The 21,538-nt window shown below is 36.5% G+C and overlaps 1 protein-coding gene across 5 annotated transcripts in view; it reads right to left on the reverse strand.

Moving 5' to 3' along the window:
* Window positions 1-21,538, reverse strand: part of nrxn2a (neurexin 2a) — a 391,484-nt gene that overhangs the window by 114,988 nt on the left and 254,958 nt on the right. The window lies entirely within an intron of this gene.

Genomic DNA, 21,538 nt, shown 5'->3' on the forward strand with positions numbered 1-21,538 from the left:
CTGGAGAGCACTGGAGAGGACTGGAGAGAACAGGGCTGGAGAGGCCTGGAGAGGACTGGAGAGAACAGGGCTGGAGAGGCCTGGAGAGGACTGGAGAGAACAGGGCTGGAGAGGCCTGGAGAGGACTGGAGAGAACAGGGCTGGAGAGGCCTGGAGAGGACTGGAGAGAACAGGGCTGGAGAGGCCTGGCAAGGCCTGGAGAGGACTGGAGAGAACAGGGCTGGAGAGGCCTGGAGAGGGCTGGAGAGGGGAGAGGACTGGAGAGGACTGGAGAGGGGAGAGGGCTGGAGAGGCCTGGAGAGGGGGGAGGGCTGGAGAGGCCTGGAGAGGGCATAAGGCTGGATAGGGCAGAGGCCTGGAGAGGGCTGGAGAGGGGAGAGGGCTGGAGAGGGGAGAGGGCTGGAGAGGGCTGGAGAGAGCTGGAGAGAGCTGGAGATGGATGCAGAGGTGAGAGGGCTGGAGAGGGGAGAAGAGGGCATAGGGCTGGAGAGGGCAGAGGCCTGGAGAGGGCTGGAGAGGGGAGAGGGCTGGAGAGGGGAGAGGGCTGGAGAGGGCTGGAGAGGGGAGAGGGCTGGAGAGAGCTGGAGAAGGCTGGAGATGGATGCAGAGGCGAGAGGGCTGGAGAGGGGAGTAGAGGGCATAGGGCTGGAGAGGGCAGAGGCCTGGAGAGGGCTGGAGAGGGGAGAGGGCTGGAGAGGGGAGAGGGCTGGAGAGGGCTGGAGAGGGCTGGAGAGGGGAGAGGGCTGGAGAGAGCTGGAGAAGGCTGGAGATGGATGCAGAGGCGAGAGGGCTGGAGAGGGGAGGAGAGGGCTGGTGAAGGGAGAGGGCTGGAGTGGGGAGAGGGGAGAGGGCAGAGGGATAGAGAGGGCTGGAGAGGGGTTGGAGAGGGGAGATGGCTGGAGAGGGTGAGGGCTGAATATGGCTGGAGAGGGGAGAGGGCTGGAGAGGGCTAGAGAGGGCTGGAGAGGGTGAGGGCTGGATGCAGAGGATGCAGAGGCGAGAGGGCTGGAGAGGGGAGGAGAGGGCTGGTGATGGGAGAGGGCTGGTGATGGGAGAGGGCTGGTGATGGGAGAGGGCTGGTGATGGGAGAGGGCTGGAGTGGGGAGAGGGGAGAGGACCAAAGGTGGGTTGGACAGGGGAGAGGACCAAAGGTGGGTTGGAGAGGGGAGAGGACCAAAGGTGGGTTGGAGAGGGGAGATGGCTGGAGAGGGGAGAGGGCTGGGGATGGTAGGAGAGGGTTAGAGGGCTAGAGAGGGGAGAGTGCTGGAGGGTGGGAGAGGGCTGGAGAAGGCTGGAGAGGGGAGAGGACTGGAGAAGGGCAGAGAGGGCTGGAGTGGGCTGGAGGGTGTTAGAGGGCTCGAGAAAGCTGGAGATGGGAGAGGGCTGGAGAGGGCAGAGACAGCTGGGGAGGGGAGAGGGCTGGAGAGGGCAGAGACAGTTGGGGAGAGGAGAGGACTGGAGAGGGCAGAGACAGCTGGGGAGGGGAGATGGCTGGAGAGGGCAGAGACAGCTGGGGAGAGGAGAGGACTGGAGAGGGCAGAGACAGCTGGGGAGAGGAGAGGACTGGAGAGGGCAGAGACAGCTGGGGAGGGGAGAGGGCTGGAGAGGGCAGAGACAGTTGGGGAGGGGAGAGGGCTGGAGAGGGCAGAGACAGCTGGGGAGGGGAGAGGGCTGGAGAGGGCAGAGACAGCTGGGGAGGGGAGAGGGCTGGAGAGGGCAGAGACAGCTGGGGAGGGGAGAGGGCTGGAGAGGGCAGAGACAGTTGGGGAGGGGAGAGGACTGGAGAGGGCAGAGACAGCTGGGGAGGGGAGAGGGCTGGAGAGGGCAGAGACAGTTGGGGAGGGGAGAGGGCTGGAGAGGGCAGAGACAGCTGGGGAGGGGAGAGGGCTGGAGAGGGCTGTAGAGGGAAGAGGGCTGGATGGGGCTGGAGAGGGCTGGAGTGGGTAGAGGGCTGGTTGTGGCCAATGAGCTGGGTTTACTGAACTGAGAGAATTGAGCAGAAGGTGAGGGGGGCAGGGGGTTATCATTGGAGATGATTTGCGGTGACCTTGGCTGGATACTACCCAGACTGTCTGAGCCAACTAAGCTTTTACGTGGCATTAGACAGGCAGAGGTGCTTGGTAACTCACTATCTGTTGTGAGATGCCTGAACACCCAACACAAATCAGCCAAGTCTCTGATGCAGATGGCTGCCCTGTAGTTGCCATTACATGAGTGAAAGACAATCCTCTATTAACGTAATACTTTCAAACGCTTCAACATTCAAAGTCAATGTCAATGTTATAAAGTTAGGTTGAAATTGGCAAAAAATACAAAATTGTGATATACTGTATAATAAATGAGCAGTTTAATCAATAATCCCTAATAAATTATGCACACACTATGTGCAATGCAAGAGTCCTGTCCAATAGGCCTAAAGGGGGTAATGTGTGGAAGATGAGGGTATTTGAGAGGGTGGCTTTAACAATGATTGATGTTTGTATTGTATTGTATATTGTGTTGTATTGTATAGTGTATTGTGTTGTGTTATATTGTATTATATATTGTATTGTATATTGTATTGTATTATATATTGTATTGTATTATATATTGTATTGTATATTTTATTGCCTTGTATTGTATATTGTATTGTCTTGTATTTGTATTGTATTGTATATTGTGTTGTATATTGTATTGTATATTGTATTATATATTGTATTTTATATTGTATTGTATATTGTATTGCCTTGTCTTGTATTGTATATTGTATTGTATTGTATATTGTCTTGTATTGTGTTATATTGCATTGCATTGTATGTTGTATTGTATTGTGTTCTATTGTATTGTGTATTGTATTGTATTGTGTATTGTATTGTATTGTGTTGTATTGTATTGTATGTTGTATTGTATTGTGTTCTATTGTATTGTGTTCTATTGTATTGTATTGTGTTCTATTGTATTGTATATTGTATTGTATTGTATTGTATATTGTATTGTATTGTGTTCTATTGTATTGTATATTGTATTGTATTGTGTTCTATTGTATTGTGTATTGTATTGTGTTCTATTGTATTGTGTATTGTATTGTGTTATATTGTATTGTATTGTATATTGTATTGTATTGTATATTGTATTGTGTTCTATTGTATTGTATATTGTACTGGATTGTGTTCTATTGTATTGTGTATTGTATTGTATTGTATGTTGTATTGTATTGTGTTCTATTGTATTGTATATTGTAGTGTATTGTATATTGTATTGTATTGTGTTGTATTGTATATTGTATTATATTGCATTGTATATTGTATTGTATATTGTATTGTATTGTGTTCTATAGTATTGTATTGTGTTCTATTGTATTGTATATTGTATTGTATATTGTATTGTATTGTATATTTTATTGCCTTGTATTGTATATTGTATATTGTATTGTCTTGTATTTGTATTGTATTGTATATTGTGTTGTATATTGTATTGTATATTGTATTATATATTGTATTTTATATTGTATTGTATATTGTATTGCCTTGTCTTGTATTGTATATTGTATTGTATTGTGTTATATTGTATTGTATTGTATATTGTCTTGTATTGTGTTATATTGCATTGCATTGTATGTTGTATTGTATTGTGTTCTATTGTATTGTGTATTGTATTGTATTGTGTATTGTATTGTATTGTGTTGTATTGTATTGTATGTTGTATTGTATTGTGTTCTATTGTATTGTGTTCTATTGTATTGTATTGTGTTATATTGTATTGTATATTGTATTGTATTGTGTTCTATTGTATTGTGTATTGTATTGTATTGTGTTCTATTGTATTGTGTATTGTATTGTGTTATATTGTATTGTATTGTATATTGTATTGTATTGTATATTGTATTGTGTTCTATTGTATTGTATATTGTATTGTATTGTGTTCTATTGTATTGTGTATTGTATTGTATTGTATGTTGTATTGTATTGTGTTCTATTGTATTGTATATTGTAGTGTATTGTATATTGTATTGTATTGTGTTGTATTGTATATTGTATTATATTGCATTGTATATTGTATTGTATATTGTATTGTATTGTGTTCTATAGTATTGTATTGTGTTCTATTGTATTGTATATTGTATTGTATTGTATTGTATATTGTATTGTATTGTGTTGTATTGTATATTGTATTATATTGCATTGTATATTGTATTGTATTGTGTTCTATTGTATTGTATATTGTATTGCATTGTGTTGTATTGTATTGTGTTATATTGTATTGTATTGTGTTCTATTGTATTGTATATTGTAGTGTATTGTATATTGTATTGTATTTTGTTGTATTGTATATTGTATTATATTGCATTGTATATTGTATTGTATATTGTATTGTATTGTGTTCTATTGTATTGTATATTGTATTGTATTGTGTTGTATTGTATTGTGTTATATTGTATTGTATTGTATATTGTAGTGTATTGTATATTGTATTGTATTGTGTTGTATTGTATATTGTATTATATTGCATTGTATATTGTAGTGTATTGTATATTGTATTGTATTGTATTGTGTTGTATTGTATTGTATATTGTATTGTATATTGTATTGTATTGTGTTCTATTGTATTGTATATTGTATTGTATTGTGTTATATTGTATTGTATATTGTAGTGTATTGTATTCTATTGTATTGTGTTGTATTGTATATTGTATTATATTGCATTGTATATTGTATTGTATATTGTATTGTATTGTGTTCTATTGTATTGTGTTCTATTGTATTGTATTGTGTTGTATTGTGTTGTGTTCTATTGTATTGTATATTGCATTGTATTGTGTTCTATTGTATTGTATATTATATTGTATTGTGTTGTATTGTGTTCTATTGTATTGTATTGTATATTGTATTGTGTTCTATTGTATTGTATATTGTATTGTGTTGTATTGCATTGTATATTGTATTGTATTGTGTTCTATTGTATTGTATTGTGTTCTATTGTATTGTGTTGTATTGTGTTCTATTGTATTGTATTGTATATTGTATTGTGTTCTATTGTATTGTATATTGTATTGTGTTGTATTGCATTGTATATTGTTTTGTATTGTGTTCTATTGTATTGTGTTATATTGTATTGTATTGTGTTGTATTGTATTGTGTTCTATTGTATTGTATTGTGTTGTATTGTATTGTGTTGTATTGTATTGTGTTGTATTGCATTGTATATTGTATTGTGTATTGTATGGTGTTCTATTGTATTGTATTGTGTTGTATTGTATTGTGTTGTATTGCATTGTATATTGTATTGTGTATTGTATTGTATTGTGTTCTATTGTATTGTATCGTGTTGTATTGTATTGTGTTGTATTGTATTGTATTGTGTTGTATTGCATTGTATATTGTATTGTGTATTGTATTGTATTGTATACTGTATTGTATTGTGTTCTATTGTATTGTGTATTGTATTGTATTGTGTTCTATTGTATTGTCTATTGTATTGTGTTCTATTTTATTGTATATTGTATTGTGTTGTATTGCATTGTATGTTGTATTGTATTGTGTTCTATTGTATTGTATATTGTATTGTGTTCTATTGTATTGTATGTTGTATTGTATTGTGTTCTATTGTATTGTATATTGTATTGTATTGTATTGTATTGTGTATTGCATTGTATATTGTATTGTGTATTGTATTGTATTGTGTTCTATTGTATTGTGTTGTATTGTATTGTATTGTGTATTGCATTGTATATTGTATTGTGTATTGTATTGTATTGTGTTGTATTGTATTGTATATTGTATTGTGTTGTATTGTATTGTATATTGTATTGCATTGTATATTGTATTGTGTTGTATTGTATTGTGTATTGTATTGTATTGTGTTCTATTGTATTGTATATTGTATTGTATTGTATTGTGTATTGCATTGTATATTGTATTGTGTATTGTATTGTATTGTGTTCTATTGTATTGTATATTGAATTGTGTTGTATTGTATTGTATATTGTATTGTATTGTATATTGTATTGTGTATTGTATTGTATTGTGTTCTATTGTATTGTATATTGTATTGTGTTTTATTGTATTGTATATTGTATTGTGTTGTATTGCATTGTATATGGTATTGTATTGTATATTGTATTGTGTATTGTATTGTATTGTGTATTGTATTGTATTGTGTTCTATTGTTTTGTATATTGTATTGTATTGTATTGTATTGTGTATTGCATTGTATATTGTATTGTGTATTGTATTGTATTGTGTTCTATTGTATTGTATATTGTATTGTATTGTATTGTATATTGTATTGTATTGTATATTGTATTGTGTATTGTATTGTATTGTGTTCTATTGTATTGTATATTGTATTGTGTTATATTGTATTGTATATTGTATTGTGTTGTATTGCATTGTGTATTGTATTGTATTGTATATTGTATTGTGTATTGTATTGTATATTGTATTGTGTATTGTATTGTATTGTGTATTGTATATTGTATTGTGTTGTATTGCATTGTATATTGTATTGTATTGTGTTATATTGTATTGTATATTTTATTGTATTGTGTTATATTGTATTGTGTTGTATTGTATTGTATATTGTATTGTATATTGTATTGTATTGTGTTCTATTGTATTGTATATTGTATTGTATTGTATGTTGTATTGTATTGTGTTCTATTGTATTGTGTATTGTATTGTGTTCTATTGTATTGTATATTGTATTGTGTTGTATTGCATTGTATATTGTATTGTGTTGTATTGCATTGTATGTTGTATTGTATTGTGTTAATATTGTATTGTATATTGTATTGTATTGTGTTCTATTGTATTGTATATTGTATTGTATTGTATGTTGTATTGTATTGTGTTCTATTGTATTGTGTATTGTATTGTGTTCTATTGTATTGTATATTGTATTGTGTTGTATTGCATTGTATATTGTATTGTGTTGTATTGCATTGTATATTGTATTGTGTTGTATTGTATTGTATGTTGTATTGTATTGTGTTATATTGTATTGTATATTGTATTGTATTGTATGTTGTATTGTATTGTGTTCTATTGTATTGTATATTGTATTGTATTGTGTTCTATTGTATTGTATTGTGTATTGTATTGTATTGTGTTCTATTGTATTGTATATTGTATTGCATTGTATATTGTATTGTGTTGTATTGTATTGTATATTGTATTGTGTTGTATTGTATTGTATGTTGTATTGTATTGTGTTCTATTGTATTGTATATTATATTGTATGTTGTATTGTATTGTGTTCTATTGTATTGTGTATTGTATTGTGTTATATTGTATTGTATATTGTAGTGTATTGTATTCTATTGTATTGTATTGTGTTGTATTGTATATTGTATTATATTGCATTGTATATTGTATTGTATATTGTATTGTATTGTGTTCTATTGTATTGTGTTCTATTGTATTGTATTGTGTTGTATTGTGTTGTGTTCTATTGTATTGTATATTGCATTGTATTGTGTTCTATTGTATTGTATATTATATTGTATTGTGTTGTATTGTGTTCTATTGTATTGTATTGTATATTGTATTGTGTTCTATTGTATTGTATATTGTATTGTGTTGTATTGCATTGTATATTGTATTGTATTGTGTTCTATTGTATTGTATTGTGTTCTATTGTATTGTGTTGTATTGTGTTCTATTGTATTGTATTGTATATTGTATTGTGTTCTATTGTATTGTATATTGTATTGTGTTGTATTGCATTGTATATTGTTTTGTATTGTGTTCTATTGTATTGTGTTATATTGTATTGTATTGTGTTGTATTGTATTGTGTTCTATTGTATTGTATTGTGTTGTATTGTATTGTGTTGTATTGTATTGTGTTGTATTGCATTGTATATTGTATTGTGTATTGTATGGTGTTCTATTGTATTGTATTGTGTTGTATTGTATTGTGTTGTATTGCATTGTATATTGTATTGTGTATTGTATTGTATTGTGTTCTATTGTATTGTATCGTGTTGTATTGTATTGTGTTGTATTGTATTGTGTTGTATTGCATTGTATATTGTATTGTGTATTGTATTGTATTGTATACTGTATTGTATTGTGTTCTATTGTATTGTGTATTGTATTGTATTGTGTTCTATTGTATTGTCTATTGTATTGTGTTCTATTTTATTGTATATTGTATTGTGTTGTATTGCATTGTATGTTGTATTGTATTGTGTTCTATTGTATTGTATATTGTATTGTGTTCTATTGTATTGTATGTTGTATTGTATTGTGTTCTATTGTATTGTATATTGTATTGTATTGTATTGTATTGTGTATTGCATTGTATATTGTATTGTGTATTGTATTGTATTGTGTTCTATTGTATTGTGTTGTATTGTATTGTATTGTGTATTGCATTGTATATTGTATTGTGTATTGTATTGTATTGTGTTGTATTGTATTGTATATTGTATTGTGTTGTATTGTATTGTATATTGTATTGCATTGTATATTGTATTGTGTTGTATTGTATTGTGTATTGTATTGTATTGTGTTCTATTGTATTGTATATTGTATTGTATTGTATTGTGTATTGCATTGTATATTGTATTGTGTATTGTATTGTATTGTGTTCTATTGTATTGTATATTGTATTGTGTTGTATTGTATTGTATATTGTATTGTATTGTATATTGTATTGTGTATTGTATTGTATTGTGTTCTATTGTATTGTATATTGTATTGTGTTTTATTGTATTGTATATTGTATTGTGTTGTATTGCATTGTATATGGTATTGTATTGTATATTGTATTGTGTATTGTATTGTATTGTGTATTGTATTGTATTGTGTTCTATTGTATTGTATATTGTATTGTATTGTATTGTATTGTGTATTGCATTGTATATTGTATTGTGTATTGTATTGTATTGTGTTCTATTGTATTGTATATTGTATTGTATTGTATTGTATATTGTATTGTATTGTATATTGTATTGTGTATTGTATTGTATTGTGTTCTATTGTATTGTATATTGTATTGTGTTATATTGTATTGTATATTGTATTGTGTTGTATTGCATTGTGTATTGTATTGTATTGTATATTGTATTGTGTATTGTATTGTATTGTGTTCTATTGTATTGTATATTGTATTGTATATTGTATTGTGTTGTATTGCATTGTATATTGTATTGTATTGTGTTATATTGTATTGTATATTTTATTGTATTGTGTTCTATTGTATTGTGTATTGTATTGTATTGTGTTCTATTGTATTGTATATTGTATTGTATTGTATGTTGTATTGTATTGTGTTCTATTGTATTGTGTATTGTATTGTGTTCTATTGTATTGTATATTGTATTGTGTTGTATTGCATTGTATATTGTATTGTGTTGTTTTGCATTGTATATTGTATTGTGTTGTATTGTATTGTATGTTGTATTGTATTGTGTTAATATTGTATTGTATATTGTATTGTATTGTATGTTGTATTGTATTGTGTTCTATTGTATTGTATATTGTATTGTATTGTGTTCTATTGTATTGTATTGTGTATTGTATTGTATTGTGTTCTATTGTATTGTATATTGTATTGCATTGTATATTGTATTGTGTTGTATTGTATTGTATATTGTATTGTGTTGTATTGTATTGTATGTTGTATTGTATTGTGTTCTATTGTATTGTATATTGTATTGTATGTTGTATTGTATTGTGTTCTATTGTATTGTGTATTGTATTGTATTGTGTTCTATTGTATTGTATATTGTATTGTGTTGTATTGTATTGTATGTTGTATTGTATTGTGTTCTATTGTATTGTGTATTATATTGTATTGTGTTCTATTGTATTGTATTGTTTTCTCTTGTATTGTATATTGTATTGTGTTCTATTGTATTGTATATTGTATTGTATTGTGTTGTGTATTGTATTGTATTGTGTTCTATTGTATTGTATTGTGTTCTATTGTATTGTATATTGTATTGTGTTGTATTGTATTGTATGTTGTATTGTATTGTGTTCTATTGTATTGTATTGTGTTCTATTGTATTGTATATTGTATTGTATTGCATTGTATATTGTATTGTATTGTATATTGTATTGTATTGTGTTCTATTGTATTGTATTGTGTTCTATTGTATTGTATATTGTATTGTGTTCTATTGTATTGTATATTGTATTGTATTGTGTTCTATTGTATTGTATTGTGTTCTATTGTATTGTATATTGTATTGTATTGTGTTCTGTTGTATTGTATTGTATGTTGTATTGTATTGTGTTCTATTGTATTGTGTATTGTATTGTGTTGTATTGTATTGTATGTTGTATTGTATTGTGTTCTATTGTATTGTATTGTGTTGTATTCTATTGTATTGTATTGTGTTCTATTGTATTGTATTGTTAATGCTACACTCGCATTAACATCTGCTAACCATGTTTATGTGACAAATCAAATTTGATTTGATTTGATTTGTGTTGTATTGTATTGTGTTGTATTGTATTGTGTTGTATTGTATTGTATAGGCAAGTCCCCCAGTATTGGAGACATCTTTCTAGGTAGTGATGAAATCTTCATGAGGGCTGTTTGGGATAAAAGGTTTGCATTAATCAATTTGCAAACTCCAGGGTTTCTCAACATGATAAAATGATGCTATCTGGAGGACACAGGGGGTGGTTGGGGGAAGCATTGGTGAATTAACCATCTGTTGTCCTGGCTCTTTTCACTGTTAGGACTCCTTCTCTATCCTGATGCCACTGAGTAAGTAGGTTATCCTCCCCTTCACACTGGAACACACCCAGTCATACAAAATACGTCCATGCAGAATTCAACAAAACACAGAGTGAGCGTATTCTAAATGAAAGCAACCAATCAAGTAAACAGTCCCAGTCTAGCGCCCAGAAATCATTCATTCCCACCAGTAAAAGTCAATTGAATAAATAAGTGCTCAACTCCCCCCTCCTCCCAGAATGTACGAACTGCATCTACATGTGTTGTCTGCTGTAGTTATTGCTTGTGGTTAATGTATATATGAACTGCATCTACATCTGTTGTCTGCTGTAGTTATTGCTTGTGGTTAATGTATATATGAACTGCATCTACATGTGTTGTCTGCTGTAGTTATTGCTTGTGGTTAATGTATATGCATTTATGCACCTTGTGGTGATGCTGTGCTGTTATGTGTTGAGATGGAAAACACATTTCCAGAAAGGGAAACACAATACCAAATTATTATTATTATTATTATGAGCTTCTTTGCAAATGCCAAGAGTGATTTCATCAGATTGTGAAAATTATACGAGTCTATGTATAGCTAGCTAGGTGTTTTCCAATTCTGTGATAAAAACATGTATAGAACGCATCAAAGGAAGCAATGAAGTTTTGCTGTTAAATCATTAGCTACATTTCAAGGGCATCACCCTACAATTATTTTGTTAGAGCAGAGTGAAAGGTATTTTTATGCAGAGTGAAAGGTATTGCGAGCACAGAATTTAAAAGATGATGTTTTCCTGGCTTAGGAGACTTAAATACACAGTGTAGGGTGTCAGGGGGATTTGTCGGGGAGACAGTTTTTGCCCAGGCATTGAGGCTAGCCTCAGGGGTGAACGTAGCAGGATTAATCATGACACTTTTCACATTAATTACCCATAATGCCAACCTCCTCTGAAATAAATGGCCTGCAGTTAAGATATCCAGTTGATTTCATTAGATTTAAAGCGACAGCACCTCAAATAGGTCTGGCTGGGAAAGAGGAAGGGAGGGGAGGGGTGGTAATCCAACGTACAGAGCTTTAGCAGGGAGAGATACATGTCCAATGTTGGGCCCAGGTCCGTGGTGAATATAAAACACAATGTTGGGCCCAGATCCGTGGTGAATATAAAACACAATGTTGGGCCCAGATCCGTGGTGAATATAAAACACAATGTTGGGCCCAGATCCGTGGTGAATATAAAACACAATGTTGGGCCCAGATCCGTGGTGAATATAAAACACAATGTTGGGCCCAGATCCGTGGTGAATATAAAACACAATGTTGGGCCCAGATCCGTGGTGAATATAAAACACAATGTTGGGCCCAGATCCGTGTGAATATAAAACACAATGTTGGGCCCAGATCCGTGGTGAATATAAAACACAATGTTGGGCCCAGATCCGTGGTGAATATAAAACACAATGTTGGGCCCAGATCCGTGTGAATATAAAACACAATGTTGGGCCCAGATCCGTGGTGAATATAAAAGAACGTTCCGGGAGCATCTCCCATTCTGTGTCCCTACTGTTTAATCATCACACATCAATCTGCCATTTACTTTTGTCCTCTATCTGCCATCTGTTCTGCTTAACAGTAATTCAATTACAACATGACATTACGGAGGTGACCTTTCTCTGTGGGGTCAAGAGACATGAATCCATGTTCGATTGATTGGCACTTCTTTGTATTGTGGTTTGAACAGAGACATTTGGATGTATGACTTCTGATACTTGATAGGCAGCCACTATGCCAGTAATCTCACGGTGAAACAGAGGTCTTGTTTTCTGTTAGGCCAGATAAGAGGTTAAGCAGAATCACATGGGACCATCACTTTATTGGTATGACCTGTCTATACACACTGTGTGACCTGTCTGTACACACTTGTTGTATCACTCAACCATAGAATGGTGTTATCTGTCAATTGAAAATGAAATTGTTTGTTTATAGTTGAAGTTAATGAAAAGCACATGGGTGTGCCACTCAACGGGTCTAGGTAGCAGACCTACAGATGTAGGATCTTAAATGGGAATTATTAAGTCGATTATAATTCATGGACATTTTATGTAGGGGGTTGATACATTTTTCTTTAGTGCAAATCAAGTCTGACATTTTTTGTTGTTGTGGAAATTACAAACTTTAGAAGCCCTTTTAAACCTTGAATACACTAAAAGAGTGGTCTAATTAAGGTCCTACATCTGTGCAGTATACAGCCAACAGCTATAGCCAAATGAAACTGACTGTTGCGTTTCAACAGCTTTTAAGAGAATGATCATATTGATCCCAGTTTAATAGAGAATGATCATATTGATCCCAGTTTAATAGAGAATGATCATATTGATCCCAGTTTAATAGAGAATGATCATATTGATCCCAGTTTAATAGAGAAGGATCATATTGATCCCAGTTTAATAGTAGTGGGCTGTGGCTGGCGCTAAATCAAATGCACCAAATGGGACAAAACTAACTCTATAGTTGTCAACCAGTGAAGGCCCACCTGTGCAGAATATACCTACTACCTCTATAGTTATCAACCTGTGAAGGCCCACCTGTGCAGAATCTACCTCCTGACAAATACCCAGTCATTTGTACCATAGGCAGCGTATTGGCACTTTCAATGTAGGCACTTTCTCCATGAGCCACAACAGGTTACAGTCTAGTACCAACCCAATGTCTAGGATGATTGAAGGGTGATAACAGTGAGTCATTAACAAGGTCTTCCCCTGCCACTGCTTTGTGTGGGCTGTGGAGGGGGAATGATGGTCAGACAGATGCTGTGTAGGGAGTGGGAAGGCAGGCAGGCAGGTAGAGGCAGGGTGGCCTGGGGTGGAAGGATGATGCTGTGTATAGGGATGGGACAGGCAGAGGCTGACGGAGGTTGAGTAGGAGATGGGCAGGCAAGTAGAGGTAGGGTGGGGCTGTCAGCTTGGCTCAGCAGCATGGATGGATGGGTGAATCAGGTGGAGGTAGGAAGAGCTCAGGGGGCTGAGGCAGTCTATTGGCTGTAGGCTGAAGTGAAGGAGAGGAGACACCCAGGTCTGTCCTGGGCTCTATGGGCTTGGGGGTAGGCACAAAAGAACAGCCTATAGCCTCTAGGGAGCAGAAATAGCCCTGTTTTCCAAGCAATCATCCCAGCAATCTGTTTCTTTACAGTGGTTACCATACCCAAGCTGGAAAGTCACTATCAACAAAGACAGTATCTAGAAAGACAGGATCTACAAAGACACTATCTAGAAAGACACTATCTACAAAGACACTATCTACAAAAACACTATCTACAAAGGCAGTATCTACAAAGACACGATCTACAAAGACACTATCTACAAAGACAGTATCTACAAAGACAGTATCTACAAAGACAGTATCTACAAAGACACTATCTACAAAGACAGTATCTACAAAGACAGTATCTACAAAGACAGTATCTACAAAGACCGTATCTACAAAGACACTATCTACAAAGACACTATCTAGAAAGACACTATCTAGAAAGACACTATCTAGAAAGACAGTATCTACAAAGACAGTATCAACAAAGACACTATCTAGAAAGACAGTATCTACAAAGACAGTATCAACAAAGACACTATCTAGAAAGACACTATCTACAAAGACAGTATCAACAAAGACACTATCTAGAAAGACAGTATCTACAAAGACAGTATCTACAAAGACACTATCAACAAAGACACTATAAACAAAAACACTATCAACAAAGACAGACTTGAATAAATGGTGAATGCAAAATATTGAAAATGATGTGTAGATAGCTACAGTGTTTGTTTGAGGTTTAGCGCCAAGCAAACAAAGTAAAATAAAGTTTATTTTGTGTTTTTTTTTACCTACAACCCAGTGTGATGTGTTTTAAATGGAAACATCTTTAATTAGGGTCAAATTTGAAACATTCAAAAAAATAATATGAATTCGTTTTTAACTATAGAAAGCCATGTGGATATCTTGATAAAAAAAACGTCATTGTCTGACAGTCCTAAAACAGACAGAGTAGAGTGACCTCTAAGAAAATGCTCTGGTTTGCATCTCTTCAATAAAAGGGTAGCATATGCTGTGTGCCCCGGCAGATCTGTCAACACTCTGTCATGACAGGTCACGGGCAATGCCAAATAGATGGAGAGGAGGCCAATAGAAACCTCACACAGGCACCTGCAGGGATGCTGATGGTTAATCATTACATTTTAGTCATTTAGCAGACACTGAGTACAAATGGGCTATGTACAGGTGCAGTGATCTGTGAGCTGCTCTGACAGCTGGTGCTTAAAGCTAGTGAGGGAGATATGAGTCTCCAGCTTCAGCGATTTTCGCAGTTCGTTCCAGTCATTGGCAGCAGAGAACTGGAAGGAAAGACTACCAAAGGAGGAATTGGCTTTGGGGGTGACCAGTGAGATATACTGTGTGCTATGAGTGGGTGCTGCTATGGTGACCAGTGAGCTGAGATAAGGCGGGGCTTTACCTAGCAGAGACTTGTAGATAACCTGTAGCCAGTGGGTTTGGTGACGAGTATGAAGCGAGGGCCAACCAACGAGAGCGTACAGGTCACAATGGTGGGTAGTGTATGGGGCTTTGGTGACAAAACGGATGGCACTGTGATAGACTGCATCCAGTTTGTTGAGTAGAGTGTTGGAGGCTATTTTACAGATGACATCACCGAAGTCGAGGATCGGTAGGATGGTCAGTTTTACGAGGGTATGTTTGGCAGCATGAGTGAAGGATGCTTTGTTGCGATATAGGAAGCCGATTCTAGATTTAATTTTGGATTGGAGATGCTTAATGTGAGTCTGGAAGGAGAGTTTACAGTCTAACCAGACACCCAGGTATTTGTAGTTGTCCACGTATTCTAAGTCAGAACCGTCCAGTGTAGTGATGCTGGATGGGCGAGCAGGTGCGGGCAGTGATCGATTGAATAGCATGCATTTAGTTTTACTTGCGTTTAAGAGCAGTTGGAGGCCACGGAAGGAGAGTTATATGGCATTGAAGCTCGCCTGGAGCTTATTTAACACAGTGTCCAAAGAGGGGCCAGAAGTATACAGAATGGTGTCGTCTGCGTCGAGGTTGATCAGAGAATCACCAGCAGCAAGAGCGACATCATTGATGTATACAGAGAAGAGAGTTGGCCAGAGAATTGAACCCTGTGGCACACCCATAGAGACTGCCAGAGGTCCGGACAACAGGCCCTCCGATTTGACACACTGAACTCTAGAAGTAGTTGGTAAACCAGGCGAGGCAATCATTTGAGAAACCCAGGCTGTCGAGTCTGCCAATAAGAATGTGGTGATTGACAGAGTCGAAAGCCTTGGCCAGGTTGATGAATAGCGGAGAAGGTACGGTGGGATTCGAAATGGTTGGTAATCTGTTTGTTAACTTGGCTTTTGAAGACCTTAGAAAGACAGGGTAGGATAGATATAGGTCTGTAGCAGTTTGGGTCTAGAGTGTCACCCCCTTTGAAGAGGGGGATGACCGCTGCAGCTTTCCAATCTTTGGGAATCTCAGACGATACGAAAGAGAGGTTAAACAGGCTAGTAATAGGAGTTGCAACAATTTCGGCAGATCATTTTAGAAAGAGAGGGTCCAGATTGTCTAGCCCGGCTGATTTGTATGGGTCCAGATTTTGCCGCTCTTTCAGAACATCAGCCATCTGGATTTGGGTGAAGGATAAATGGTCGGGGCGTTGGCGGGTTGCTGTGGAGGGTGCCGGGCATTTGACCGGGGTAGGGGTAGCCAGGTGGAAAGCATGGACAGCCGTAGAAAAATGCTTATTGAAATTCTCAATTATAGTGGATGTATCGGTGGTAACAGTGTTTCCTAGCCTCAGAGCAGTGGGCAGCTGGGAGGAGGTGCGCTTATTCTCCATGGACTTTACAGTGTCCCAGAACGTTTTTGAGTTAGTACTACAGAATGCAAATTTCTGTTTGAAAAAGCTAGCCTTAGCTTTTCTAACTGCCTGTGTATATTTGTTCCTAACTTCCCTGAAAATGTGCATATCAAGGGGGCTATTTGATGCTAATGCAGAACGCCACAGGATGTTTTTGTGCTGGTCAAGGGCAGACAGGTCTGGAGTGAACCAAGGACTATATCTATTCCTAGTTCACATTTTTTTGAGTGGGGCATGCTTATTTAAGATGGTGAGGAAGGCACTTTTAAAGAATAGCCAAGCATCAGCTACTGACGGGATGAGGTCAATGTCTACTTGCAGAAGTGTTTTAGGGAGTGTTTGACAGTGATGAGGGGTGGTTGTTTGGTCGCTTACCCATTACGGATGCAGGCAATGAGGCAGTGATCGGTGAGATCTTGATTGAAAACAGCAGAGGTGCACTTGGAGGGCGAGTTAGTTAGACGAGTTAGTTTGAACTTATATGGTGATCGCATCCAAACTTTCATAGTATTACCATGACCACCGGCAAAACAGTTCGTCTTTCAATCACCCACGTGGGTATAACCAATGAGGAGATGGCACGTGGGTACCTGCTTCTATAAACCAATGAGGAGATGGGAGAGGCAGGACTTTCAGCGAGATCTGCGTCAAAGTTCTATTTTAGCCCTTGGCATCGCAGACGCTTGTTGGCGCGTGTGAGCAGTGTGGGTGCAATAATTGAATAACATGGGTTTCTACATTTATTTTGTGACTCTCGCGCACGCGACGTGTCCGGTCTGGTCAGCATGTTAGAATTCTTACGCCGCTCTCAAAGCATCCCTTAAGGAATGAGGATGCTTCAGTTCGGCTGGCACCACAACAAAAAACTCACAAAATGTTGTCACAATATATGTGTAACAGTATAACTTTAGATCGTCCCCTCGCCCATACCCGGGCGCGAACCAGGGACCCTCTGCACAATCAACAACAGTCACCCACGAAGCATCGTTACCCATCGCTCCACAAAAGCCACGGCCCTTGCAGAGCAAGGGGAACCACTACTTCAAGGTCTTCGAGCAAGTGACGTCACCGATTGAAACACTATTTAGCGCGAACCACCGCTAACTAAGCTAGCGTTTCACAAACTTTTCCAAACTGTATCGGCTGGGAAGCATGTGCACGCCTTTACTGTGCAATAACAACCACACTCTGTGGAAAGTATTATCAACTGTCATTAAATATTAAAAGTTAATGTTGAGATTGCTAGAGTTTCTGCTTGTCTTGCCTGAGAGAGCACTCTCTCATTCCTCTTCCACTTCCATGGGACAGAAATCATTATTCATTCACTATGCAGTATCTCTACATCATCTTAGATTTAATTGAAGCGCCTTATGCAACACAGAGAGATCTTCTCTGACTATAGTTTTGGGGTAATGGAAAAATGAGAGAAAGTGTTTGCATTATGTGACTTGTGTTTCTGGGAAGGAAATCAACTAGTAATTCCTTGATTTACTGTGACAATAAAATCAAAATCCATGTAGTTCAGTCTCACTGAAATTCATGAAGACACTGAAGAACTATACAAAAAGACAAAGTCTCAAGATTGAAATGAAAATCTAAGACTAACACTGCAATAGACATGAGAAGTCAATGTAATGAATTACGAGGAGGCTTTTGCCTATAGGTGTCAGCTGTATGAATTATTCAATGGCAATTGATATGACAGCTTGGGATTATAAGGTTCTATCTACATTTTTGTCAAAACGTAGTTATTAACACAGCCCTTTTCTGTCCAATGTTCTCTACCTTCATGTATATAGCATTCTGAATACCCCATTTAGTTAAAACAACATCTGCTGACATCATTCAAACCAATGAGGGTTCGGAACTTTAAAGCTAATTATCTCAGAATCATATTTTTGTAGATAGAACTTTAGAGTCCCAAGCCCTCGATAAAGTGTTATGAATATTATGAAATAATATATATGAATATATATGAAATATAACATTTTGCACGCCCAAATTTTCAGTTTTTGATTTGTTAAAAAAGTTTGAAATATCCAATAAATGTCGTTCCACTTCATGATTGTGTACCACTTGTTGTTGATTCTTAACAAAAAAATACAGTTTTATATCTTTATGTTTGAAGCCTGAAATGTGGCAAAAGGTCGCAAAGTTCAAGGGGGCCGAATACTTTCGCAAGGCACTGTATCATCATCTATATGACTGCACCTGGACTGAAATATATGATTCAGTATACAATAACGGTGTAATTTATTCTGGTAAAAACGTAATGTTATTCTTGTTATTAATAATGTTATTATTGTTATTAGTAATGTTATTCTTGTAATTAATACTGTTATTATTGTTATTAATAATGCTATTAATAATGTTAGTATCGTTATTGATCATGTTATTCTTGTTATTAATCATGTTAATATTGTTATTAATAATGTTATTATTGTAATTAATAATGCCAATAATGGTAATATTGTTATTTATATGTTGTTGTTGTTATTAATAAAGTAAATATGGTTAATAATAGTGTTATTCTTGTTATTTATAATGTTATTGTTATTAATAATGTTATTAACAATGGTAGTATTGTTAATGTTATTATTGCTATTAATAATGTTATTATTGCTATTAATAATGTTATTAATAATGTTATTCTTGTTACTAATAATGTTATTAATAATTAAATTCTCGTTATTAAGAATGTTATTCTTGCTATTAATGTTATTATTGTTATTCTTGCTATTAATAATGTTACTAATAATGCTTTTCTCGTTATGAATAATGTTATTCTTGTTATTAACATTGGTATTCTTGTTATTCATAATCTTATTGTTAGTAATAATGCTATTTTGCTATTAATACTGTTATTAATATTATTATTGTTATTAATAATGTTAATATTGTTATTCATAATGTTATTATTCACTGGAAAGTAGAAATGGAGGGAACAATAAAAAATGAATTGGTAGAGGAGAAGATAATGAGTTTCCTTTGGCTGAGCGAGCGGGTCGTTTCTGTACAATAACTACCAGAGCCTGTGTCGAGAAAGAGAGAGAGAGAAAGAGAAAACAAGAGAGAGAGAGAGAGAAAGAGAGAGAAACGAGAGAGAGAGAGAGAGAGAGAGGAGAGATGAGGGCCCTTTGGAGGCAAAGATTTGTGGCCAAAGACCAATCCACACAGAATGTGAAGATCATTCCAATCACTAAGACATGTACCCCTATACTCTGTCATTTTAATGTTATATGGCATGCATGCATTGAGAAAATCTTACAAGCTAAGCTGCATTTGGCACTTGCCATTCTCTGATGGAACACACACATAATCAAAAATATTATGCTAAATCAAATCTGGAAATGTTCCTATAATCCAGTACTAAACTTGCTGAGTGAATTCCACTTCCCAAATTGTGTGGCAATAGCAGAAGCCTGTGGCTTATTACGTTGTTATGGGTCCATTTAGAGAAAAGCCAGGCTGTTAAAGTGATTTAGTGGCATGGCTTGGCAGAGGTGAAAGGAAACTGCCATTTCGCATAGCACTATGTGTGACTCCACTTGGCCTGCTGAAACTACATACTGAAGCTGTGGTATTACTGGCCTGACAAACACCGGCCTGACAAATACTAAAACAACTGAGACGCATCTTATACACATACCGTATTCACACAAAAATGATTTATTGATTTATTTCTGCATAATTAAAATATAAAAATATACTCGACCAGACAGCTGTGTTATTAAGGTGTTGGTGAAATGGCTCTCTTCTAAGAAATTACAAAGAGTACAGGTGGCTGTGCTTTTCACACTGAAATCACACTCTAAATTGGAAAAACTAGTGTGTCAGATGACTGTAATATACTCATGGTGCAGCAGACAGTAGAAGGCTTTTGCTAGCTCCTAATGTCAGCATCGCCAATGAGAACATTTGCTCCAGATAAAACACTGCCATGAGGGGACTGAGGAAACTGGAGAATCAGCATAGACTTGTTATTCTGAGCCAAGTCTGCAGCCTCTGCCACTGGCTGTCACTCACCAACAGGATCAGGATGGGAGCCAGAGATAATGATCGATTTTAGGAAGAACCCTGCTCCCCCACACGACAGCAGCAGAGAAGGCCACTGATACACCAGGCAAAACTAACAGATAACAGATATCACAACTATAAGGAGGAGATGCAAAGTAGCTGCTCTGGTTACATAGTCGGCTGATAAAACACCAGTATGGGTCAGATGATAATGCACCAGTCTGTGTCAGATGATAATGCACCAGTCTGTGTCAGATGATAATGCACCAGTCTGTGTCAGATGATAAAGCAGCAGTCTGGGTCAGATAATAAAGCACCAGTCTGGGTCAGATGATAATGAACCAGTCTGTGTCAGATGATAATGCACCAGTCTGTGTCAGATGATAATGCACCAGTCTGGGTCAGATGAGAAAGCACCAGTCTGTGTCAGATGATAATGCACCAGTCTGTGTCAGATGATAAAACACCACCACTCTGTGTCAGATGATAAAACACCAGTCTGTGTCAGATGATAAAACACCAGTCTGTGTCAGATGATAAAGCACCAGTCTGGGTCAGATGATAAAGCACCAGTCTGTGTCAGATGATAAAGCACCAGTCTGTGTCAGATGATAAAACACCAGTCTGTGTCAGATGATAAAGCACCACTCTGTGTCAGATAATAATGCACCACTCTGTGTCAGATGATAAAGCACCAGTCTGTGTCAGATGATAAAGCACCAGTCTGGGTCAGATGATAAAGCACCACTCTGTGTCAGATAATAATGCACCACTCTGTGTCAGATGATAAAACACCAGTCTGTGTCAGATGATAAAGCACCAGTCTGTGTCAGATAATAATGCACCAGTCTGGGTCAGATAATAATGCACCAGTCTGGGTCAGATAATAATGCACCAGTCTGTGTCATATGATAAAGCACCAGTCTGTGTCAGATGATAATG

The sequence above is a fragment of the Oncorhynchus mykiss genome, chromosome 29 (assembly GCF_057628025.1).
Source record: "Oncorhynchus mykiss isolate SJ-2025 chromosome 29, ASM5762802v1, whole genome shotgun sequence".
In the NCBI taxonomy this organism is placed as follows: domain Eukaryota; kingdom Metazoa; phylum Chordata; class Actinopteri; order Salmoniformes; family Salmonidae; genus Oncorhynchus; species Oncorhynchus mykiss.